The sequence below is a fragment of the Protopterus annectens genome, chromosome 16.part0 (assembly GCF_019279795.1).
Source record: "Protopterus annectens isolate FY-2018-M chromosome 16.part0, PAN1.0, whole genome shotgun sequence".
Taxonomy (NCBI): domain Eukaryota; kingdom Metazoa; phylum Chordata; order Ceratodontiformes; family Protopteridae; genus Protopterus; species Protopterus annectens.
The window spans coordinates 791,421,505-791,448,767 of NC_056750.1; positions in this window are offsets into that span (position 1 = coordinate 791,421,505).

The window sequence follows — 27,263 nt, forward strand, 5'->3', positions numbered from 1 at the left end:
TTCCACTGAATGCTGGCTTCAAAGTTGAATGCAGAAGAGAAATGGTCCTAAAAGGTCCACCTTCATAGCCCTTGGAGAACCAAGACAGAGAAGAAGAGATAACAACAACCTACATAAAATGCTCCTGGAGCCCTGACTTGGCCAAGTCCGCAAACTCCAATCCTAGAAAGGCCAAAAAGCTCTGCACTGCAGGCGACTGTTGAGGAAAGGAAAAGTTAGGGTCGGCAACATCAAATATTCAAAGGAACTCTCAATCACCACAGTACACTGGAAAGGGTTTTTAGAAAAAAAAAGCTAAGGTACATTTTTGAGTAGGAATAAAATCTGTAGACAGTTAACAAGAAAAATGGCCCAAAGGAAGAGCAAATTCAGAAAATTTTCCACAAGCAAGAACAGGACCTGTTAGTGCAAGGAAACTGCCAATTTAAGCCCTAAAAATAAGAGGCTGACTGAATACACCAAAGTAGTTTGCAATGTTTGCCTCCTTTACTTAGGATAAAGTTTGACTAAGAAAGCAAAGACCAAACACAAAGGTAAGTGAAAACTGCCACACGAGACAGAATGTTCAGGAAGGAGAAAATGCTATCAAGTTAGAAGCGTTTTTCACAAAACGATGACTAAAATAAAGATCACTATTCTATAACCACAACCCTATTTTTTTCTGAGAAATGGATAAATATCCTGCAATAAACAGCAAGTTAGCCTTGGGCCACTGGGAATCCAACTCATCGCATCAGCAGAGAGAAGAAAATGGACGGCAGGTACATAACAGGTTACGGACAGGGGAGTGGCAAAAGTGTCTTGGGAAAGATTTAGCATACACAGAGTGAAGTGATCCTGTCAGTAAAGAAGATAAGATCCCCATATCTGGAGTACCTAGAGAAAATGGATGCAAATGTTTGTGAGAATATGAAAAGCTCCACACAGTTAGTGAGAAGATATTAGAACTGAACCCTGGATCCTGGAATTGTAAGGCAGACAATACCACTAAGCCAGCTTGCTACCTAAAAAGTGTATTCATAGTTCAGCAACAGCCATTTAGTTACTAAACTGACAATAACATGTTATAAAAATGTATATCATGCAAATAAGCAATCCAAGGTAGCAAGTATTAAGTAAATATTTTACACAAACAGTTGTGCGTGCTAAGACTGCAACAGTTTAAGGCTAGGCAAACTTCATCACTATGTATATCCTTCTTCAGTAAATGACTTCCTAGTTTATTTTTATTAACTGCATCACAAATATCTCTAGGCACTACAGCTTGTCCACAGTAAAGTATGTCATTGTGAACTACTGCTCAATTATCTTTTCCTGGTATGGGACCAAAATTCTCACTTCTGCACCTCCAGGCTCTGTAGAGCATATACCAGTTTACATGATAAACAACGTTAAAATCATCTGAAGTAATGACAAAATTCTAAAAAATATGTTACTGTGTGTTTGCCTAAACAGACTTTGTGAGCACTATATCATACAGTTCTGGACTAAAGCTTCACTGCTAGACAGCAATATGATTCTTCTGCTACTGGGAAAAAAATCATTGCCACGAATCTATAAGCACCTTTTCAACAATAGTTGGGAGGTCTTCATATTTTTATAGGAGTTGACTGCAACAAAATGCAATGAATGTGATTGTGCTCTGCTTAAAAAATCATTACATTTACTGAGAACTTTTATCGGCCTTGTGGAAAACACAGAGACAGATAACACTTGATTCTGAGTCTCACTGTAGCAGCTGTTCCACCTTCAACTATTTTAGTAGTCCATTTACAAATTAAACTTTCATAACTCATGTTTTTAAGCACCACATTTTGTCTGCACATACATGGCTTTAGATTGGTCCTACTGCGTTAATATCACAAATCAGAATTACAGAAAGTGTGTTTTACACAACAAACCAGTGTGACAACACTAAGTTACCATACACTGAAGGAAACAAGGAAAGCAAAATCAGTATGACTGTGTCCTGAATATGTGGTTTTAAACATGCACTGCTAAAGCAGTGTGCCATTATTTCAGCTTTCTGTGGCTACTGCACAAACCACTTCCTCAGAAATTACATGAAATGTTTTGATGTGCAAGTTACTCTATTTCAGGCTCTACAAGAGATGTGCATGTAACAGGAAGCCTGACCTTGTAACACATCTAAATTTTTGCTACTGTGATTAGTACATGTGTATACTCTATGGAATTATCCTGTGCCGTCGCCAGTCCGTATAACTAATGCAGTATTTGCAACCTTGCCAAGACTGCAACATGCAACTTGTTTCTATGCTCATGTTGTGAACTTGTTTATGTGGTGGAGAGTAGAGTTTGGCAGTTTTGTACTGACTGGACTACCACTACAGCAGGAAAAGGATGGACATAAGAAAAAACAAGGAGTTCTGAAGCGGGTGGAAGTTTCACAGAAATAGACCAAGGAGAACAAAATGCTGCAATCAATGTACAGAAATATTTTCTCTGGATCAAGGGATTCTTTTCAGCTAAATCAGAGTGTTAGGTTTTTGGTTGAGATTTATTTATTTAACATTTGCCAACCATGTAGGTGGATGGATCCATGGACCCTTTTCAGCCACAACAAGGTAGTCAAAATAAGACACGCACTTCAAAATCATAACAGTAAATAGCAAAGTACACTGCAGTAACAGATATAATACAAAAAACAGATTTTACAAAATGTATTAACTTCAGAAGGAACATTTAAGTCCAAAACTTAATATTTAGTGTAAAAGACATATGCTAATAAAAGTCCAAAGATAATGCAGAATGATACAATCAGAAGAGTCTGTTAATGGCATGGATTATGATAAATTTAAGCACAGAATAAAGATACACTCTATGGCCATACAAAATAGGAGTATGGATGGTCCTCATGTGATCTCATTGGACAGCAGAAAAAAACAGCTAGGTTGATAGAGACAGCTTGTCTTATCTCATCTGCCTAACAGTATGCGAAGGATTGAAGTGCTGGATGATGTGTGATTGCCTTCAACTAAACCCTATTCAAGGGGAGAAAAAGAAAACTAAACAAAACTAAATTTGAAGAGGATGAGGAGAACTTTAACAGAAATTGCCATTGGAAGTTGTAGAGGAGAAGGCAACATGGGTGGGAGGTTGGCATAATGGTTTAGGCGTTCACCTTACATACACAAAGTGCAGGGTTTGATTTTCACATTGGCTATGCTTAAAAAGGCCCATAAGGGCAGTTTGCCTAATACTAATCTATGAAACTATGAAAATATATTAGCCCAGCATCAGCAAGAACAGCTTCAGTATTGACCACCACCAATCAAATAATGGGAAATTGTACAACTGCCCAAGAGCCATGCTAGTGAAGTCACCATATCAAATACTGAAACTTAAGCACACATAAAAAGAAATATAACCCACAGTACTGTACAGATACAAACACTTGCACAGTACACAGGAACGAATGAAGCATGCAGGAAAGCAAGGCTCCCTAGTTCTCATGTGAGGGTTCTGCCTCACATTGCCACCTACAGTGATACTCAAACTGAAAGCTCATCACTGCACTGCAGAAAAAGGATGGTGACGCTTGGAGCAAACAAAAGCCATAAGACTTCTAGTCATTCTGATGCAACGGTCCCAATTAAGTTGACACTGATGTGCCAAGGCTGCAATGAAGCTACCCCCCCCCCAAAAAAAAAAAAATGAAATTAAAAGTGATATAGAAAAGCATGAAAAATATGGCATTAAGCAGATGAGAAAAATCAAGATACCTTCGGACTAGCCAAGTCATGATGATTATGGAGAGGTTACGAGAGAAGTAAAGCAACTTTGGTGGTGTGCAGATTATATGACAAAGCAGAGTACAGCTATCCTGAAGAAACTTTGTGCATATGTACTGCATGAAATTAGCGAAAGTGTTATGCACGTACCCAATGAGAATAAACAAATAACAGCTGAATACTACGTGGAAAGACATGCTGTCATTAACTGGGGAGAAAAATAACAAAACTACAGTAAGTATTTTTCCATACAGCTAACTATAATCATCTTACGACAAAGAATGTTAAGGTAGGCCGTACCATAAATAAACTGTATGTGGGAGGTTTAAAGCATAATTTAATTCTAAAATCAGTGCAAAGAGTACCAGTGCACTCAATATTACACAGTTTTGTCAAAGGTGGTTTCGACTGGTGAGTAATTTTTATGGGGACAGACTTTGCAATGATATTTATGTGCTTACAGAGGGGTTCCTGGGACTTTGCGATATTTCGAGGATGCCGTTGGGTACTGGGGGAAGTCGGACGCCTTCCCCTTCTGGCATCAAACAGTAAATGGGAAGACGGAGGGAATTTTGTTGTCAAATTATCATAAAAGGCAGACAGCAACAGATACACTGTGTTTAAGAAAACAACTACAACAGGGTTAGTTGGAAAGAAAATCAATTAGACCCTTACCTCTGAGATGACCGGCCTGAAACTGGCCTAATGCAAAGACAAGTCCTGAATGAGCCTGACATACACTCGGTACATAAGAATAAAACTAGGGTTTAATACCAAACGTTAGACCACTTACACAGCAAAATGCAGTGCAACTATGTACCGGACTTACTTACATAAGCTTAAAGACCTTAGCTATGGCAGATACGGACAGATAAAATGAATTTAAAATCAGCTCAAGAAAGGAAAACACTTCTCTTTCTTTCTTATGATGTGTAATGGAACTGTTATGAACATGATGGAATAATAGTGAAACTATTATTATTTAGTGTTAGATACTACAAACATTGGACCATATGTAGCATTCCTGTTTACACAGATAATCACATACAGTACAATGCATGATCTATGTGCAAGGAGGACACCTTATGATCTGATAAATGTAATTCCCAACAAATAACTTGCAGAAGAGGGGGGTGGGTTAAGTGTAGATTTAAAGAGGCAATGGGGACAATAGCAAGGTATACAGTAACTGGAACTTAAAAACTAACCAACATACATAGGCCAGTGATGTAGTCAGGCACCAGCGAGTAATGCACTTTAGGCAAAATGTTGTTCAGTATAATCCCAACTGCTTGCTCTTCAGAGGACCATGCTGAACTAGAACAAGTGTGATGGCAACCTGCTTCTAAACAGTAAACAAGAGAAATGGTTTTACATTCTCAGGCTATACTGGTTAAGGCTGCTACATTTACACCAAGTAGCTCCCTGCCTGGGTTACTTCCGGTGATAAATTGAATTAGATAATGACAAATTCCTCCTCTGTGCAGTGAAAAAAATACATTCTCATCTGCGCACTGTTAGAAATATAACAAGTGAAATCTGAATCTTTTATCAGTACATATGCACAGTTCTGTAATAACAAAGCAGCAATCCCTACTGCAACATCTGAAATAAAAACGTACAAAATTTACATCTGCAAGTTAACAAATGCAGCTTATTCTACTATAATGGAACACAAGTGTCTTAAATTGTCCAATGTCATTCTTCGGTAAACTTAACCACCACTAATTCTTTTGCACGGCATGGATGTATATAATTAGCAAGAGAATATTGTATGTCACAATACAGTAAACAAGAATGTTCAGTGAAGAATGCACAGGAGTAGTTAAACTTATCCAGAACTGCCCCAGCTCTGTTCCTCGGAAAGGTTTAGGTTGGACATCTAAGCAATCGGGGAGATTTCTAGATTGTGGAAGCAATCTAAAGTTTGTGGCATGGCCTCTTGAAGGGGAAGAATGGAGAAGGCCTGGGTCCATGTGTCTGTAGGTGTGCAAACAGTGGCAGCAAGAAGCCCTCGGAGAATACATTAGGAACAGTAGGAAGGACAAATGGCAACAGGATCTACCACCCTGAACCTCTAAAACTGCCTGTGAGCCTTGTGAATGGAGAAATGCAGGTAAGTGTACTTTAAGTCAAGAGCAACAAGGAAAGTTACTCCTTAGCAGGAGTCAAAGGCAAGGCGTGTTATGTCCACAACTAGAACTTCTTCAGTGCACAAAACATATACACAGGATTAAAGGATGAAGCTGATGGGTAGCTGACAGCCTTCATCCTCTGCACTAAACTTTCAGACCAGCTGCCCAATCTTTTATCGATACAAACTAAAACACAAAAAATAATAAAAAGCAGCAGATACAGAAATAAACATTTATTCACAGCCCTAGAGCCATACCACAAACTGCACACCTAAATTACTGCCCAGTTTATAATGTGTTACAAATTAATTGACCTACCAAAACACATTTTTACAAAACTAGAAATTGTGAATGATTAAAGCAACTACACTAAATTACACACAATACTAAATCAAACATCCAACTACACTAAATTACACACAATACTAAATCAAACATCCGTGGTGGTACAGCGGCAGCGCTGTTGCCTCACAGCACGAGGTTCTCCCGTTCGATTTTCGGCTGAAGTACAGGGAGGACCTTCTGTGTGGAGTCTGCATGTCCTCTCCGCGGCTGGATGGGCATTTGAAAGACATGCGAAAATGGGCATGCCTTCATTGAGGGTTGAACACCGAGCTGGCACTTCGGCGTTCGTGAAAATCTACTGCCAATCATTAGCAGACCGGAGTTCCGCTGTGGCAACCCCTAACCAGGAAAAGCCGAAAGACAAACAACAACAACTAAATCAAACAACACTGCTCTTAATCCACATTTATACTCACATGAGCCACTGTTTATACCACAGTGTTATTTCCACTTCTGAAGTTAATAAACATTGCTGTGTATTACCCTCAAACTGGGAGGTTAATTTATTAATTACCACATATTCAAACACTGTACGATCTCCAGCATTCTGTTAACTAACGTGCAATGCTATAAAACGCAGTGGAGAAAATGCCTTAACCTCATGAATATGTTCTTGTAAATGTACCTTAATTGTTCTTACTGTTTTTTCTGATGTACCACAAAGGCTGGACAGAGCTACACTAAATCCCATTCATAACATTTTTTAGTACTGCAATCGCATCCGTATCTCAAATTATGCTTCTTTCCATTTATATTCTAAGTTTCCTCTAGTCCCATGCATTTACAGATACTAATTTAAACTTACAACTATTCAGCTTCCCATTTTCAAAATGTTTAGTTTATTACCACCATGTAAATTAGACTACTTGTCCTCCTGAAATAAATGTCTTGATAAAACATTTTCCAATATTATCACTGGTTAAGGTGTGCCATCTGTTGCAAACTAAATTATTAAGTACACATTAAATATACATCTGGAAATGAACACATATCACTTCAGCCTTTCTCTGATTACTTTTACTTCAACATTTTAACAGAGTTTTCCGTTTATGTTCTTAACCATTTTTCTGTATTGCCTCTGTCTTACTTGTTCTGCCACTACATTACAATTTTATGTTACTTTATCTTTACTCCAACTAGCATTCCTAAAGGCTCCAACAAACTCTCCATAGAGGGGCTGCCTCTATTAAATGCTGAAGATGCTTGCTATCAGAAAATAAAATGTATTAACTGCACTTAACTTCATGTGCATTACACTATATATCTACTGATAATGAACCACAACTAGTACATCTAAAAAAGGTGATGCTCTGAATATTAGTCACTTTTATAAAGCTTAAATCAATTGTATTTTTAGATAATTCCTCTAAAACACATGTTGTGTCTTTCGGCTTATCCCGGTTAGGGGTCGTCACAGCGGAACTCCGGTACGCTAATGTTTGGTAGTGGATTCTGTATCTCCTGTAACAGACAAAATAATGGAGCCATATAACTGCTCTAAATGCTGCACAAACATTTCAGAGTAATTCAGGAATAATGTGGCCCCCTTCCCAGCCACGTCCTTCAACTGTTAAAAGGACTGACCATACAACTGAAAATGTCAAGCAAAAGCAAAGAAGATTAACAATAAAGCTAGTTCTTGGTCTTTCCCCAATTTTCTAGTGACAGCCTCAACACCTGTCTGATGTGAAACAGAAGTATACAGTGAATCTACACCTGTCTAATGTGAAACAGAAGTATACAGCAAATTTACACCTGTCTGATGTGAAACAGAAGTATACAGTGAATCTACATGTGTCTGATGTGAAACAGAAGTATACAATGAATCTACACCTGTCTAATATGAAACAGAAGTATACAGAGAATCTACACGTGTCTGATGTGAAACAGAAGTATACAGTGAATCTACACGTGTCGGATGTGAAACAGAAGTATACAGAAAATCTACACCTGTCTGATGTGAAACAGAAGTATACAATGAATCTACACCTGTCTGATGTGAAACAGAAGTATACAGAGAATCTACACCTGTCTGATGTGAAACAGAAGTATACAGTGAATCTACACCTGTCTGATGTGAAACAGAAGTATATAATGAATCTACACCTGTCTGATGTGAAAGAGAAGTATACAATGAATTTACACCTGTCTGATGTGAAACAGAAGTATACAGAGAATCTACACCTGTCTAATGTGAAACAGAAGTATACAGTGAATCTACACCTGTCTGATGTGAAACAGAAGTATACAGTGAATCTACACCTGTCTGATGTGAAACAGAAGTATACAGAGAATCTACACCTGTCTGATGTGAAACAGAAGTATACAGTGAATCTACACCTGTCTGATGTGAAACAGAAGTATACAGAGAATCTACACGTGTCTGATGTGAAACAGAAGTATACAGAGAATCTACACGTGTCTGATGTGAAACAGAAGTATACAGAGAATCTACACGTGTCTGATGTGAAACAGAAGTATACAGAGAATCTACACCTGTCTGATGTGAAACAGAAGTATACAGTGAATCTACACCTGTCTGATGTGAAACAGAAGTATACAGAGAATCTACACGTGTCTGATGTGAAACAGAAGTATACAGAGAATCTACACCTGTCTGATGTGAAACAGAAGTATACAGAGAATCTACACCTGTCTGATGTGAAACAGAAGTATACAGTGAATCTACACCTGTCTGATGTGAAACAGAAGTATACAGAGAATCTACACGTGTCTGATGTGAAACAGAAGTATACAGAGAATCTACACGTGTCTGATGTGAAACAGAAGTATACAGAGAATCTACACCTGTCTGATGTGAAACAGAAGTATACAATGAATTCATATTAAGAGCTGTTCAACAGTAGTGTCTTTGACCATTTAATTCCACATACACACAAGTCAAAAGGTGTTACCCACTGCTTTGCATATGTGTCTTTTAGGAATGGAAATCCTCATGGGCACAAGTTAACAGTGTAATACACTCGTGAAGGATGCCCAACTGCTTTAAGATCTGGCTAGAAGAGTTACATAGACCTGTAACTTCTTACAGCTTATTTATGAAAGTTTCCTTGCCATCTACACCTTAAGCAGTATCTGGAGTGCGTAAGGGTAGGTAGCAAAATAAACTGCTTCGGTAGCCACAAAACAGTTAATTTTCAAAGTAAAAGTAACACAAATTTGGGCACTAAATTATTAAAGTAACTCAATATACAGCTCTTAACTGTGTATAATCATTGCAAATAGTAAATAATTCCAACAGAAAATTGGTCATACAGCTTAGCACACTTCATAAGTAAATTCTGAGAAACATGATGCAATTACTTCAGTTCTTGGTACGGGCCATTCCCACATTCCAGGAACAAGAATGGTGAACATAAAGTGCTGTGTTGTACCAGAAATTCCATGTAGTATGACCAAAAAGGACGGTTACTTTCTCTCACACTATGCAGAACACAGCCAAAGTCAAGCATTACTACCTATACATAACAAAATGAATTATAAACACTGACAATTCAGAGTGGATGTAATTTACTTTACTTTTTCAAAAGTAGACACAGTTTAGCTTTTATACCATTCAAACCCAGGCTTAGCAACATCCCAGATAATAATGTGAGGAACACAGCTGAAATTCATCATTTTGATAGAATGTAGCAGTTTTTTTTTTTTTTTTAAATGTTTACAGGGACAAAAGATACACAACTATGCATCAACGCCTCCTCTGAAGCTTTATAACCTTTGTTCATTTGTCCTGAGTAATCAATAATGTAAATTGCTCCTGTCTACTCAAAATAGTAGCAGCAATGGGATTACAGTAAAGCACATGACAGAGGTCCACCAAATTCCTAGAAAACTCAAGAGATGAAAATACTCTTCAGTCATTAATTGAGTGATGTAAGTATGCCACTGGGCTTCATCACAGAACTACTGTTACTTAACATATTTATCAACACTCCACCTTCAATAAAATCAAACATATTACTATACTCTGATATTCTTGCAATTTGTCATAAATCGTAAAACAAACAACAGTAACAAACTCAGGATGACAAATAGGTATTTGCCACCCAAGACCATCAATACTATAATATATCACGCACAAATGTATAAACAGCATGGCTTTCTACCTCTACAGAAATGTTAGCCATCATATGAAATATTAACATTAACACTGTGTGTGTGTATGTGTGAGAGTATACATATATATATATATATATTATGATGCATGTATATATATATATATATATATATATATATATATATATATATATATATATATATATATATTATGATGCATGTAAAATGACAATGAGATATGTATGATTCACCTGGTAATAGATAGGATGGGTCGGGCTTTACACAGAAGCACTGTCTTTTTTCCCCTTTCTTGCTTCATTAGCTAAAATCACTTTCTTTCTTTGCTAATACATTTCTTATCCAGTACATTACAACGCAGTGTTCTTTCTGATAACAGATCCTTACCTAAAATTTAATATAAGTAAAGCAGTTTTAACAAACACATCCAGTTTAGTCCTCACTCCGCGGACAATGTACGACCAGCACCCACTCCCTTCCGTTCCCTAAATGAAATATGTAACTAATGTTAACATGTGAGTAGCTCCTTTTCTAAGTCTTATCTTTATACAGATTCTGCACTGCATTTTACCAAGATCCCAGTCAGCTGAGAAGGCCTTATCTACTCTGCATGCTTACTTGAAATTCGAAAACCGCAATACAAAATCATGACAATCTGCAAAGCCAAACAAAATAAACAATTACTGTACAAAAAGAATCATTAAAACTTTGTAGGCTCAGCAGAAAATGTACATACAGCAACTAATTGCCAAAGGAATCACAAAAATTGATGCTTACAGCCAAAGTTAATGAATAAATACCAAGAACAAACCTGATTATCAACTACTTTTTCCTCATTTTAAATAAAAAAAAAAATCCAGTTACTTACCTGCCTACGTCAACATGTTAAGTCTACACAGAAATGAGGCTTTAGTAAGTTAACACCTTACCTAAAATGAAAAGAAAAATTAAAAGATAAGTTCAGCTGTGAGAAAATCACCACGTAACACAAATGAGCAGAGACAAAGATACATGTTGTGTGTGTATGTATATGTGTATACATATTTATAAAACATATTTATTCATTAATTCGACAGGGAAAAACAAGGCTCAAACTTCTTTTCAGTGGTTACTCAGGAGCATTACATGATTAAGATACATGCTGATAATTACGCAGTAGGCAAAACGGAGACTAAGCAACTTAACACTAGATTATAGGAAAATGCTTGTTGCACGTCATAGGCTTAAGCATCCATGCTAAACGGCTAGACATATCAAAGAATTAACATTAAAAAAAAGTTTTCATATGCCATTTCTTTTTTTTTCTCTCTCTTTCTTTTTAAAGTGAGTTTTATGTAGATATTTGAACTGCAACACAATAGAGTGTTCCAACAGGTTATTTAGTCTTTTAAAGACACTGCCCATATTATTTATTTTACATCTGTTTACCGGGAGAGTCCGACTGGGCATAAAACCCTTTTTCAGTGGTGACCCAGGGAGAAAAGCTCCATTGTTAGTAAACTATTTTGTTAGTAGAAAGAAAATTGTATAAAACAATAAAGAAAAAAATAGTAACAGAGATTCATAACAGTAAAAAGACAAGAACAGAATAAGTCAAGTGGGAGACAAGACCAATAATCTCATATAACAATGCTTCTAGAAGACAGTTCTTACAGACAATAAGAGTGCAATTACGATGCTTAATCTTATATACAAGGTAGCATAGCAAACTGAAGACTTAAAATCTGACAGATATTAACAGTGAGAAGGACAAAAAACAACATAAGGTAGTCATATGGCTTAAATTCTACCCGTGCCCAGTACATGTACAAGTCCAGGATCTGGTGAGGTGGGCCTTAATGTGATGCTTGAAGTTTTTTAAGCTAGTTATACTTCTACTTTCAAGTGGTAAGGGATTCCACAGTTTAGCAATGCAGTAGGAGTATATGGGAAAAAAAGGAAAGAAGTCAATCCCAAATACAGTACATTTCATATGAAAATGCAAAGACCGATTAAGATACTATACAGGAATACTGATGCCAAGGACATTTTAGCACAAAGTTTATCTGCAGTTTCTGACACTAATTCTCCATGGAAGGAATACACACAACTAAATAATTAAATGCACATTCTGAAATATGATACTTAGCACAGCATATTAAAAAAGAAGGTATCTTACAAAATGACTGCAGTCCTTCTGACAGTTAAATACATTTTTATTATTTTATAAAAAGTTAAATGGATAAGTGGACCAGTTGGCGGCTGTTGGGTTGTCATTTGTATGGGCCGTTTTTAGTCATGATTCAGGTCACATGGGCAATGGTAAATGCAATAAGCAATTTTTGACAAGTTGCAGTCTCAGAGCCATTCATAATTTACGGATGACAACCAGACATGGCGTAGCTGTCCCTAAGGCAACCTTCACATATTTTTTCCTATGATGCCCTGATGCTCCCCACTCCATGATATGTTCCACGGGAAGGGTATGTAATAGGTGCAGTGTAGAATTGTCACCAAATTTTATGAATGATGTAAACCCTCTGGCACTCTTCCTATTCTGAAACTGACAACTTCTATAAGTTCCTTTTCTTCACCAAATATTAACTGTTGGAAAATATACCCAGAAGCATACTCCTCAAATTCCCCTAACTGGGAGATGTCAGTAGGCAATTCCTCTTCAGCCCTCCCTCACCCCACTTGACTAGTCCAGCATACCTACCATTAAATAACCCAGGTTAGGAGGGTCGGGGTCTTGGTTCCATTCCTCTACACTGCAGATCAATGTAAATGCAATATAAAGTTTAGTCAATCAGTCAACCAAAATATTTCTGGAGGTACAGGCAAATGGAACGAAAATCACAAGATACAGGCCGAATGTGCAAAATTCACGAAAACAATGACCAGAGGTAAGGAACGAACCTTGGACTCTGGATCTGTGAGGCAAAGCTCTCACTGATGAGCTGCCACTCTGCATAAAAATAAAAACAGTGACACAAAAGCCAAACATCCTCAACACTTAAAGACAATCTTTTTTTTTTCTCCCACACCCAAATATCGAAATAAGAAAATGATCTAAGTAATCGACAGACAGGCCAGCAACATACTAAAAATGTTATCAAAACTACAATGCACCACATAAATGGAATGCATCTCAACAGAGAATATAATGGTAAATACCTGATACATCCAAGAAACGGTGAGTCAGACGTGCCCCAAATTCATTACTAGGACAGGCAGAGAGACAGACTGATTAAGAAGACATTCTAAGCACCTGACTGGGAACCGCAGCTTCTCATCTTGTTAGTGCATGGCTAAAATGCAGTGCATGCTGACACCGACTACCATCTCTGTATTGCCAGTCTCCAAGCACAATGAACACCAGGGTTCAGTCAATATTAAAAATAATGGAAACTGGTTTGTTTCAGCTTGCTGGAGTAAAGGCAAGGTATCCACCTGTACTACTGCTGACCCAAAAGAGAGAGAAATTAGCCAGTGCTGCATTTCAGGAATAACTGAGGAGAACTATTGAGTAAAGTAACTCACTCACACAGTCACAGCAAAGCCAAAGGGAAGCTTTACAAATTAAATATAAAAGTGCAGTATGTAGCTCAGCTTTTTGCAGCCTTAATACTCTGCATTATATTGTCGGACTATGCAATATAAGTTCAATCAGCCACAGCCTACCCTATTTTTAGGGTTGGGGTGTGTGAGGGTACAAATGTGCACATATTAGAGAAGCAATGGCAGGAACTGTTTATACTGCAATGACATTATGTTATATTTGGTTAAAGGAAGGAGGACAGAACAAATTTATCTAGTCTGCCTATTAACTGCGTTCAGTATTCTTTGTCCGCTCCATCCCTGTCCTCCTCCTCGCTACTTCACCATGTGTCGTCCTGAATAATCCCCACAAAGTTCTTTCCACTTTACCATTAACTCCTGCAGAGCATTCCAAGTGTCAACAACTCTCTCCATGATAGTGTTGCATGCCCGGGAATCTGCTGCCTGTGTTCTCTACTCCAAGCTCTCCTTCCTTTTCAGGATAATCCATTTGCAGGGCTATAGCACACCTCTCCACCCCAGGTCTTCTGGTCTATGACTGAAGATCTTTAAGCTCCTCTAGTCTCTGGTTCATACTCTTTCTTTTCCACTTTTATACCACTTTCTAGAGAATTTTTTTGGACTCCCTTCCAGCAATCTGATGTCCATTTCCTTTTATGGCCCCAGAACTGCAGCCAACACTCAAGGTGTGACATAACTGAGGCATGACAGAATAAGAAAGTACAGCTGTGTAAAATCTTACCATAACAGTAGATGCCCTTCTCTTCATTATTGCAGTATTCCTAACATTAGGGATCCTTTGCCAAGGGTAGCCTGACATCCGAACAGTATACCAACGCCATTAGGTTGTTAAGAGATGCACCGTACAGCACACATATGCTCCCTGTGCAAGGTGTAGGGCATAAAGGTGACATCTGGACACATCATCCTCTGAACTGAGAGCCCCGGGAGGAACGGTAGCCCTAGGATACCAGAGGGTAAGATACACATCCAGAGGGACAAAAGACCAGAGGGAAGAGGGAGGGAGTGAATACTGCAACAGTGAAGAGAACGAACATCATCTGTTGCTATGGTTAAGACCTTACACAACTGTACTATGTCCCTTCATTTCACTGTTGCAGTATTCTTAACATGAGGGAGAGTAAAAAAGCTCAGGAAGAAGACAGAGAGGAGGAAGGGGCAGCATAGCCTTCTAGAAACTCATGAAAAATGGCCCTAGCAAAACCAGCCCTTTCCCTGGATATGACATCCAACTTGTAGTGCTTGATAAAAGTATGCACCAAAGACCAGGTAGCTGCCTCAAGGATATAATTAGCATCCAAACCCTTGAAAAAAGCACCATAAGAAGCCACAGCCCAGTAGAGTGAGCCTTTAAGGAAGGCTCTTACCATGATAAGAATAACAAAAAGAAATGGCTTTAGAAATCCAAGAGGAAATAGTCTGCTTAGAAACCACAAAACCTAATGATCTAGGATGAAAAAAAAAAAAAAACTATTCAGATTTTTGAAAAGCTGCATAGTTTTGTCCAAATAAAATCTGAGCTGTCTATGCACATCCGAGGTGTGTAACACCTTCTCACTAACAGATTGCGGAGAAGGGAAAAAAGCAGGCAAATTAATAGCCTGACTAAGAGGCAACTCATTCAACACCTTAGGCATAAAAGGATTGGTAAGAACAGACACTCTGTCCTTATGAAAAACTAAAAAGGAGGAGCAGCCATACATGCTTGAAGCTCAGACACCCCTCTGGCAAACGTAAGGGCTAACAAAAGAACAATCTTCCAAGAACAATGCTGTAAGGAAGCTGAAGCTGCAGACTCAAAAGGAGCCTGAGTCAACTTCCCCAAAACAAAATTAAGATCCCAGGAAGGAGGAACAGGCTTCCTGACAGGTCGAATTTGAAGGATGCCTTTAAGAAACTGTTTGGCCATGAATCTAGATGCCAAAGGAGGAGTTAAATACAGACAAGCAGAGATAGCTGATAGGTGGGCTTTAATAGAAGAATATGCCAACCCAGCATTGAGCAATTTACACAAATAAGAGAGAAACATCATCATATCTCCTTCCACCCACACAAAACTCCTAGGAGTTGAAATAGACAACCTATCATTCGATCTACACATAGCACAAACCATTCAGAAAGTCCACAATAAAATGGGAACCCTTTACAGGCACAAAAGCTATCTCACAGATAAAGCAAGCGTCACCCTAGCTCAAACTCACCTTTTATCAACACTTACTTCTGCTGCACCAATCCTAACCCACACTACAAAATCAGATCTGGACAAGTTAGAGTCATGCTATAACAAAATTGCCAAATTTGCCAACACTTCCCCCTTTAGAACTCATCACTGCCAAGTACTAAAAGAACTTCAATGGCATGAATTTCCTAACTTACAAACAACTCACCTATGCCTTTATCATCAGAAACTACCCAGAAAAAACTCCAGCCCTCAAACAGCTATTAACCTCCCACTCTTCCAGTCGCCCTCTACACTCATCCAATAAACTTCTCCTCAGTGTTACTACTGCTAACAACACTGCAGGTAAAGCACTATATTTCCACATCATAGCCAAAATATGGAACAATCTCCCCACTAATATAACCTCCACTACAACAAACACAAACTTCAAAAAAATTACTTAAATCTCATCTTAGGACAACTTGGATCTGCCCATGTATCACTTGACAATTTCTATACCTTCTCTTCTCCTCTTTCAGACAACTTCAGTCTAGAATTCACAGTATTCTACTCACATAGATATACATACTCTTAGAATAAGTCACATTGTCTTTGTACTTTTCAGTGTACACTTACCAGTAATGTAAACTGTCTATACCACCTTTGTAAATATTTAATCTAACTGTACTTCAGTCCTGCATTGCCTGTTAACTTTTGTGTAAGTAATCTACTGTCATCCCATTTTGTATATTTCTCATTGTAGTAACTTCTTACTATATCTTAATTGTGGAGCTTTTCTCCCCAGACATACACTGAAAATGGACCTCGTCCAGATGGATTTTCCCAGTTAACAAAATATATATATATATATATATATATATATATATATATATATATATATATATATATATATATATATGTGTGTGTATATATGTATATATAAAATGTATCCTTAACTAACGGAATCTTTCCAAAAGCCAGTATCCACTAGCCAAGATCTTCAAAAAACTAGGTTACAACTCTTGAAACAAATTAATGAATTTGGCCTTAAGTGTGACAAACAACAAGGTGTCTGCAATGGCTTTAGCACTACTAGTGCCTTTTACACAGCCAGATAATTCATTTTTGATAACATGGATAATGGCCTGCTTTTTTCACTGCCTACTCACTGACTTTATAAGAACCTTTGAAACAAAGTACAGACGTCACCTTTATGTCCTATGACTTGTGTGTGTGTGTGTGGGGGGGGGGGGGGCAACATGTGACATACTACGTATTTAACAATATAAAGGCTTTGGTATGCTGGCCAGACATCAGATCACCCATGGCAAGGGGAACCCTCATGTTAGGAATATTGCAACAGTGAAAAGAAGGACATCTACTGTTATGGTAAAATCTGAGGCTAAGTGCAGAAAAAGAGGGACCAATGCTGTCTAGGCCAAAAAGGAGTCACCATCAAGATTTGGGAAGCAACCTATTTTGCCTTGCTCAGGATTTCTGGAATGAGAGGAAGGGGAGGGAAGGCAAAAAGAAACATCCCCTTCCATGAAAAACATACAGCATCCACCTTCCAGGCCAGAGGACATGGAATCCTGCCACAAAACTGAAGATGATGCCTGTTCGGAGGGGAGGCAAACAGATCTACTTGAGAAATACCCCACTAGTGGATAATTTCCAGAAACAAATCCCTATGAAGCATCCACTCATGAAATTGTGTTATGGACCTGCTCAGTGATTCTGCCACAGAATTCTGATTTGAAGGAATGTACACTGCCTGAAATGTGACTTGGTACTGAATCTCTAGCTCCCAAACCAGGAGTGCCAATGTGCAAAGAAGACAGGACCTTGCTCCCCTTGTTTGTTGATGTACCACATCACTGTGGTGTTGTCTATAAAGATCTTTGGGTGCCCTGGAGAAACATGGGATGGAAAGCAGTTAGGGCCAACAGAAGAGCTCTCATCTCCTAGATACTGATGTGCTCCTTCTGCTGCTGAGGAGACCAAACGCCTTGTACCTTTAGGTTTCAGAAGGAAGCCCCCAATCCCTGTCTGAGGCTTCTGGTAACAGCTCCTGTGAGGGAAGCAGGGGTTAAAATGGAAGCCCTGGATTCAAAGTCAGTTGATGAATCCACCACTAAAATTCCAACTTGAGACATGAAAGAAGAGGAACTGGAAACTCTAAAGGATAAGAATGCTGAAGACAAATGACTATATACCACTGAAGCTTTCTCTTGTGCAATCTGGCAAAGGGAAGCATAGGGATGGTGGATGCTATGAATCCCAGAGCCCTCAGAAATTTCCTGGCTGAAATCAAGGTCAGAGGAAGAAGGGACTGGAAAAAGGAAATCGGAGTCAAAGCCTTGGGAGAAGGTAGGGATGCTAGCATAGGAACAACCTGGATCCTGCCTCCCCCGTGACAGGGACAGGAAGGACTTTTGAAAATTTACAGTGAACCCCGTGCTTTGCAACAGAGTGATGACCCACTGAAGGTGTTGTAAAAGAATCTCTGGAGAGGAGACTTGAATAAGCAGGTCATCTAAATAAGGAAATAACTGAATGCTTTTAAACCTGCAAAAAGCAAGCACAAGAGCTAGGCATTTGGTGAATACTCTTGGGGCAGTAGAGAGGTCAAAGGGCAAAGCAGAGAACTGAAAATGCCAGAAAACAACAGAGAACATAAAAACTTCCTGAAAAGAGAATGAATAGGGATATGGAGGTAAGCATCCTTGAGATCCAAAGAATCCATAAAAGCCTGAGGAAGCAGCAAAGGGAACAAAGTCTGAAGGGATAACATCTGAAAGGAAGGAATCTTCAGAAAAGTATTCAGGTGAGAAAGATCCAGAATGGGTCTCTAACTGCCATCTTTCCTGGGGACCAAAAACATTATGGAACAAAACTCCTTCCCCCTTTGAGAAGCTGGAACCTCTTGAATAGTTCCCAGAGTCAAAAGAACCTGAAGCACCTATGGAAAAAAGCTCAACTGGACTCGAGGTGGTTGAGGGATGCTCACAAAGGAGGAATAGATTTTCCAAACCATGAAATACCCTTCTTGGCGAATGACGGAAAGAACACAGACAAGAAGAGCCAGAGAAAGATAATGTGAAAGAGGAATGTGGCTGGGAAGAATTAGGTAGTCCACAAAATGAAGCAGCTTTTCAGGCAAAACAATAAAGCCCTGAGCAGGGCAAGCTTAGAAAATTGTGAAAAAACCCACAATGGCTCAGCACACTTCAGTTCCCTTTATTCCACAGAAACACAGCACATTAATGCTCCACCATACGTTTTCATTTTAAAAATCACTTCCTCAGATGTGGGCTGTTCAAACTACTAGTGCTTTTATACCATTCACTTAATTACATTGATTAGGTTAATGAATTAATTGAAAGGTTAATTTAGTTTAAAACCAAAGAAAGGTTAGGAAGAGGATGAGGCTATCATCTAACAAACGCCAGTTTACTGGGATAGTTTCTCTCGAACTTTGGCACATGGGAAACAAAAATATTTTTCAGGTCTTGTAACTCCTTGCCTTTTTCCTGCAGGACCTTGAACAAATCAGTTGCAGCAGCACTAAACAAACATTGGTTGCCCAGAGGAGCATCCATCAACTTAGCCTTAATATCGTCAGGCTGAGTTTGAAGCCATAACCAGGAATATCTCCTTTAACACAGAGCCATAGGCAGCAGCCCTATAGGAAGCATCTGCTGCATCATAACTACATTTAATGGAATGGTGAGCTACCTGGGAAGAAGCCTCTAACAGAGACAGGGCAGAAGTCTTTCCCTTACAATCAGGAAGGTCAGTAGTAACCTGCCAAGCCTGAGAAAGGAGAGTCGGAACATATCTGGCCATAAGAGTCTGATAATTAACAGCATGAAAGGCTAGGATGGCTGAAGTATAAACATTGTTACCCAGCCTTTCCATAGTCCTGCTGTCCATATCAGAAGGAAGACTCTTGGTAGAAGGCAGTAATTTAGGCTTGTCGGATGACACAGAATCAGCAAATGGACACTAATAAAGGAATCTGTAGTCATCCGGCACTTTATAAAACAGATGCATTTTTTTAGGAGCACGGGCTGAGAGACAGAAGAAAAGGCATCCAGTAAATCAGCCAAAACAGGAGGAACAAGAGCGGGTCTAGTAGACTCCATTTGAAGGAGCTTATAATATCTCCTCTGCACTTCAGACACTTGGGAAAAATCCCATTTAAAGAATGCCATCATCTCGGAAATGGAATCCCCAAAGGAAATCTCCTCAAAAGGAGATCCAGGACTAGCAGACTCTAATTCCTCAGACACATAATCCAAAGGGGAAGGAGTATGGAAAGAATAGGCCAGGGATTCCTCATCAGAATCCTCTTCTTCATAAGAGTAATCCTGCTCACCAGATTTCTTGAGGGAGGAAGATGACCAAGGAGAAGCTAGGACAGACACCCCCCCTGAAAAGGCTTCAACTCTATAAGACCATTCAACAAACCCTGTGTAAAATTCTGCCAGTCACTTTGAGGGTCCTTAGGAGCAGAAGAAATATGTTTTGGCTTTTGCTTCTTTTTTAAAGGGATGTCCACTGGCCTACACTCAATAACTGCAGTCGGGACTTCCTCCCTAACCAGTATCTGAGGAACCCCCTAGGCCCTTCAACAATAATCAGCTGCAGTACTCCCTGAATGTCTGAAGTGGATGTCTGCAAGGCCTCCATGGACGTGCAAGAAGCCAAATCTATGCCAGTCTCTGAATCAGTCACAGAACAGGAATTCAGCACAGGAGCTCAATGATCCACTGGGCCTTCACAGCCAAAGAGTCTGACCTGACTTTTTTTGCCTTCTTCTTCAAAGACAGCTGACTCTCAGGCTGGGAAGTACCTTCCATAGCATCTTTCATTAAAAGCTTTAGATGCTATTTTTTCAAGATATATGGTGAGGGATAAAAGACGACTACGTAAGGTGTTTGGAACAAAAGCCTGATAAATAGTACAGGACGTACGGTTGTAAGAAGCACCTAAACAAAACAAGCACTGCTTGTGATGGTCTTTATGGGGAATCTGTCTCCCACACTGGCATTTACCCTTTCTGGATGACATGAATCCCCACAACAACACAAATGCTAAAAACAAAAAAGGATAAGCAAAAAACCCCTATGGGGCACTTATCTGAATGGCTAGGTAAACGAGCAACGACTTGAGTGATCAGACTGATAATCAAAGATGGTTTTACAACTGGTGGCAAGGAAGTCCTGAGGATGATACGTCTGGACGTCATCTTTATGCCCTACTCCTTGCATGGGGAACATAAGTGTGACTTACAGCATATCGTTAACCTAAAGGCTTTGGTATACTGCCTGGATGTCGGGCCTCCCTTAGCAGGGATTCCTCATGTTAAGAATACTGCAATAGTGAAATGGAAGAACATCATCACCTCTTCACCTCTAGAATCTACCCCCTTGAGGATACACACCCCATCATTCTTCTGGCTGCTGTCTTGGCCCTCTGAGACTATTTGTGGTACTCTAGTCCAGGTGTCATTAACAAGTCCAGGTTTGATAAACATTCTCAGATTCTACACCTGCTTTGCTGCTGTTCGCTTCACACTCTCCTAGCTTTTACTTTACACCAGGTGCAGTATGCTGTTTTGTTTGCACTTTAACTGTCATTTAAGCCCATTTGGTCAGCTCTTGCAAATCCTTCCCTAGATCTTTCCCCCCATCAGGCATGGTGGCACCTATCAGATGTTGTTATCCATTAAATCAAATGCGTCTGAAATGATCAAACTGATTGTTAATTCTTCTGTTATACTATAAAAACTATTGAGAATAGATAAATTGTTGATTTGATTTCTCTCCTGAAGTGAGTAAGCTTGCTTTAATGTTATTACTATATTGCAATATAATATCAGTTATTGAGCTTTAGGCTTTTAATGTGTATGTGGCATTATTTACAACTGTCACATACAATGTAGGGCTTAAGCTTTTAGCCATGGCTTTATACTGGTGGCAGATGTGTCTCTCTGAGCGTGTACTTATCCATGACACCACCCACGTGTCTTATTTTTATTATTTCCCTAGCAGGGCTGCACGGTACTTAATATCCCCCTCATTTCCAAGTACTTTTTGGATGTAAAGGTTGCTGTTCTTTTGTCTGTTTCACCAACTGGTTATTTCTTTTTTACTGTTAGAACACTGTGGATAAGGAGTAAAAGCTTTGCCTCACAGCTCAAGATTTTATCATGACTTCTAGTGAATGTCAGCATGCACTTTTGCATAGGATTTCTACAGGCACTCCTGTTTCTTTCCCCCTCCCCAAAACATGACAACTGACTCAGTTACAATATACTAAACTGAACATATATAGATGTTGTACTTATTCTTACATCATGTGGCTAGGCTTACAGTTGAAAATGACCTGAGGTGACAATTTCACTTATCCAATTAACAAATAAATACAAGATTTTGTACTTCTGGTTTGTTAATCTCAAGCAAAAGACAACAACAAAATGCATGGCAATGTGAATAACGTGAGGACATGTTTTTATGAGACTGGCAAATTGAGAATAAAAAAAAAAAAAAAAAATTTTTTTGGTTTGAGTTTTAATATTTGCTATATCAAAAAGCATGTTTTAAGTCTGAAATTCAAAAGGTCACTGTAGAAATCCAGCTGCAGATGTGCAATGACAATGCTACAGACATTGCTACATGCCTGAATGGAAAACACTCAAATGAAGACAGAGATAGGAGTAAATACTGCATTACAGTACTAGTGTTAGAGCGTTTTGTAGTCTATCTATCTGAGCTAGGTGAAAGAATCATTTCATGTTTGCTAATGAGGTTTGAAAGTGCTAAGAAAAGAGCTAGCAGTTGTATATACATATTTATATTACACAAGTAAGAGGGGAATGATTTACTACTAATGCTACACAAAGGATGCTAACTGCCAACTCACTGGCACTGGGAAATGGGAGAGAACAACTGATGCTGCCCCCCCCCCCCCAATCTTACAATCAGTGAGGAGGTCCAGCCCACTGCAGTGCTAACGCCTACTAGACAGAGGTGCAGGGTATGTGGTATATGGACTTATGAACATTGTCTTGGTTCTGCCACCCTGTAGCTATGTGGTGGCCCCCATGAGGCAGGTGTGAGAATTTGCACACTACTAGGAGAAGGCATAGCAGGCCTTCACCTCTATTAGCATGTACATAAGCCAAAAGGGGAGGAGAGAGGCCCAAATACAGAAACAAAAGCTGATGTGTGTCTGAAGGGACCCATTCCATGACCTTAGTGATAATGATAATAACGCCAGACGCCTGCAAGGCACCGAGACAGAACTCACCTTAGTGATAATGATAATAACGCCAGATGCCTGCAAGGCACCGAGACAGAACTCACCTTAGTGATAATGATAATAACGCCAGATGCCTGCAAGGCACCGAGACAGAAATAGAAGTTATGTTCTTACCATAACGTTCCATGTTAGTTGTCTTCTTCTCGCCTTCTTCTTGCTGGATGGGTTCGGAGCCGACCTCGGCTCCGACTCGGCCACTCTAAAAGCTCGAGAGTTGGTTCCACCGGCTCGAGGCTCCCCTTATATCCCACAATGCTAGGCGTGAGTTACCTCAGATCTCGTTTGTAAGCTAGGCCCAGCTTATAATAGTAGCAGAATAACTAGAAACAAAATCCACCTCTATAAACATGGGTGAAGAGAAGGGTGACCTACATCCTGATCTAGGAAATATGCACGGTAGAGCATATACCTAAAGTAAAGAGGTGGTAGAAAAAGAGGTCACAATCAAACTCCTCTAGGTCTGTCCAGGCCAGGGGGAAGGAGGGTGGGACGCAAGAAGAAGGCGAGAAGAAGACAACTAACATGGAACATTATGGTAAGAACATAACTTCTATATGTTAAGTTGTCTATCTCGCCTTCATTCTTGCTGGATGGGACCGCGTCCCTAGCACCTTGTCCTGGGTGGCCTAACGGAACAGACTCTTGAGAACAGTGGAACCAAAGTTAGCTCTATACCTAGAAGCTAAATCCAATTTATAATGAGAGATGAAAGTGTGAGGAGTAGCTCAAGTAGCCGCTGCACAAATGGTGTCAATAGGCAGTCTGTCTTGGAAGGCTATAGAAGTAGCCAAAGCTCTGGTAGAATGGGCTTTAGGTTTGTTAGGCAGCTTTTGGTGTCTAATTTCATAAACAAGGGAAATCAGCGATGTTAGCCATCTAGATAATGATACCTTTGAAACTGAAAGTCCCTTTCTGCCTTCTGCATAAGAGACAAACAGCTGGTCAGATTTTCTGAATTGTTTGGTTCTATCCAAATAGTACCTTAACTGACGATGAACATCTAGCCAATGCAATTTTTGTTCAGACCTGTTAGAATATTCTGGAAAAACACAGGGAGGTCAATGCTTTGATTTAGGTCAGACGCCAAGGCTATCTTAGGTAAAAAAGACGGGTTGGTTCGTAAAGATACCCTGTCCTTATGGAACAACAGATAAGGAGGTCGACAGCTGAGTGCATGAAGTTCTGAAACTCTTCTAGCTGAAGTAATAGCCACTAGAAAGAGTGTCTTCCATGATAACAATTTTAAAGAACAGGAGGCTGCAGGTTTGAAAGGGGAAAGAATCAAAGAGCTAAGAACTAAATTTAAGTCCCAAGGAGGAGGAGGATTTCTTATAGGAGGTCTGAGTAGAAAAACTCCCTTCAAAAAGGCTTTACAAAGCTTGTGGGACATGATAGCAGAATCTGAAATGCCCACATGAAAATTAGAAATAGCTGCCAATTGAACTTTAAGAGTAGAAGGAGATGAACCTGCATGGAAGAGTTCAGCTAGAAAATCAAGGACCATTTGGATGGAAGCAGTGAAAGGATCTATGTCCTTTCCTTGAGCCCAATAGGCTAAACGCTTTCCACTTACTCAAATAAACCTTCCAGTGGAAGATTTATGGGAAGCTATCAAAATATCTCGGACAGAGTGAGATATTTGAGGAAGCCTGGCTAAGGTTGGAATTGGAGGAACCAAGCAGTGAGGTTCAGAGAGGGAAGGGAGCGATGAAACTGACCCGACTGATGGATCAAAAGATCTGGAACTAGGTCCAGATGCCAAGGTCGCTCCAACAGAAAATGATGTAGAAAGGGGAACCAAACCTGTCGAGGCCAGTAAGGAGCAATGAGGATCAACGAGGCCTTCTGAGCGATAGCTTTCTGTATCACTTGAGAGATTAGTGGGAAGGGACGAAATGCATACAGAAGTCCCCGGGGCCAAACTTGGACTAGAGCGTCTCTGCTGGGCTGGCCTGGTAAAGGAATAGGGTGAAATAATCTCTGCACTTGCTGTTTTGGGGAGTAGCAAAAGGTCGCAGCAAGGCTGACCCCACTTGAGAAAAATTTCTCTCACAACAGAGTCTTTCAGAGACCACTCGTGAGGCATGAGGATAGCTCTGCTCAATTTGTCCGCAATTTGATTGGACTTCCCGGGGATGTGCATTGCTATCAGAAACCGCTGAGAAGAAATCGCCCATTGCCACAGTCTGAGTGCTTCTCGACACAGGGGGTAGGACCTGGTCCCGCCTTGTTTGTTGATATACCACACTACAGACATATTGTCCGTCTGGATTGCTATCGTTCCCAAGGGAAGAGAGTCTTGAAGGGCTTGCAACGCTAAAAGCACTGCTCTCATCTCCAGAACATTTATGTGCAAGTGGCATTCGTCTGGTTGCCATGTGCCCTGGACAGTTCTGCCCTGATAATGCCCCCCCCCATCCGATCAAGGAGGCGTCCGTTGTCAGAGTAGCAACCGGAGGGGAAGGGACAAAGGGTCTTCCCAATAAGAGCTGAGGGGAAGACATCCACCACAGAAGATGATTCCTGCATGTCTGCGTAATCATAATGGTGTGGGACATCGGAAGTTGCTGGTATGACCATTGCGTGAAGAGCATCCATTGAAGGATTCTCATGTGGAATCTGGCTAATGGAAGCAGAGGTATGGCAGCCGCCATAATCCCCAACACTTTCAAAACTAACCTGGCTTTGATTCTGTTGCTGCTGAAGAGGAGCGAGACCAGTTTGTGTATGTCTGTTACTCTCTGATCTGTTAGTCTCGCAGACATGTTGACTGTGTCTAGATTTGCGCCTATGAAGGTAATAGTTCGACAAGGCGACAAAACAGACTTTTCGCAATTTATTGAAATGCCTAAATTTTGACAAATGCGAAAGGTGTAGTCCCTGGCCATTAGAAGAAGATGCTTGGTGGGAGCTGTGAGGAGCCAGTCGTCCAAATATGGAAACACCTGGAATCCTTGACGTCTCAGGTGAGAAGCTACCACTGCCATGCATTTGGTAAACACCTGGTTCGCAGTGGTGAGACCAAAGGGCAGGGCCCTGAATTGAAAATGACTGGTTCCCAGCCTGAAGCGGAGGAATCTTCTGGAGCGTCTGTTCATTTTTATGTGATAGCACGCATCCTGAAGGTCTATAGAGCACATCCAGTTTCCCTTTCCCAAAAGGGGAAGGATGGACTGCAGCGTGACCATCCGAAATCTTGTTTTCTTGACTGACTTGTTCAAGATACTGAGATCCAAAATTGGTCTCCAGTCCCCTGTTTTCTTTGGAACTAAAAAGAACCTGGAGTAGATTCCGGATCCTTGCTGGTCTGCTGGAACTGGCTGAATTGCTCTTTTTGCAAGCAGCTTTGAAATTTCCAAAGCTGCAAGATCCCTTTGAGCGGGTGGAACATCTGGAAGGGATTTTCTTGATTGGTTTGGAATGCGAACAAAGGGAATGGAATAGCCTTCGGAAATGATGGACTGTAACCATTTGTCTTGAGTCAGGGATAGCCAGGCTTCTGGGTACAGTGACAATCTTCCCCCGACTGCCTCCGAAGGTGGGCAGTCGGGCAACACCTCAGGGATGTTGAAAGGGCTTATCAGAGAAGGCTTCTCGATTGCCCTGGTTCTGCGGACCCCCCCTGCCTCTAGGGCGACGTCTACCATTGTTGTTCCCCCCTCTGCCTCTGGCGGGGAACCGACTCTGTGCATCAGGCGAAGTCCCTTGAGATTGCTTGCGGAACCACATTTTCCCACTTTTCTGGCCTTTGGGGTAAGGCCTAGAAGGAGTAGAAAAACGGACTCCGACGGCAGAAAGAGTCTTGCCATCCGTCTCGCACCTAGTCAAGGTTTCTTTCACTTGGGGACCAAAAAGAGATGATCCATCGAACGGGGAATTAGTGAA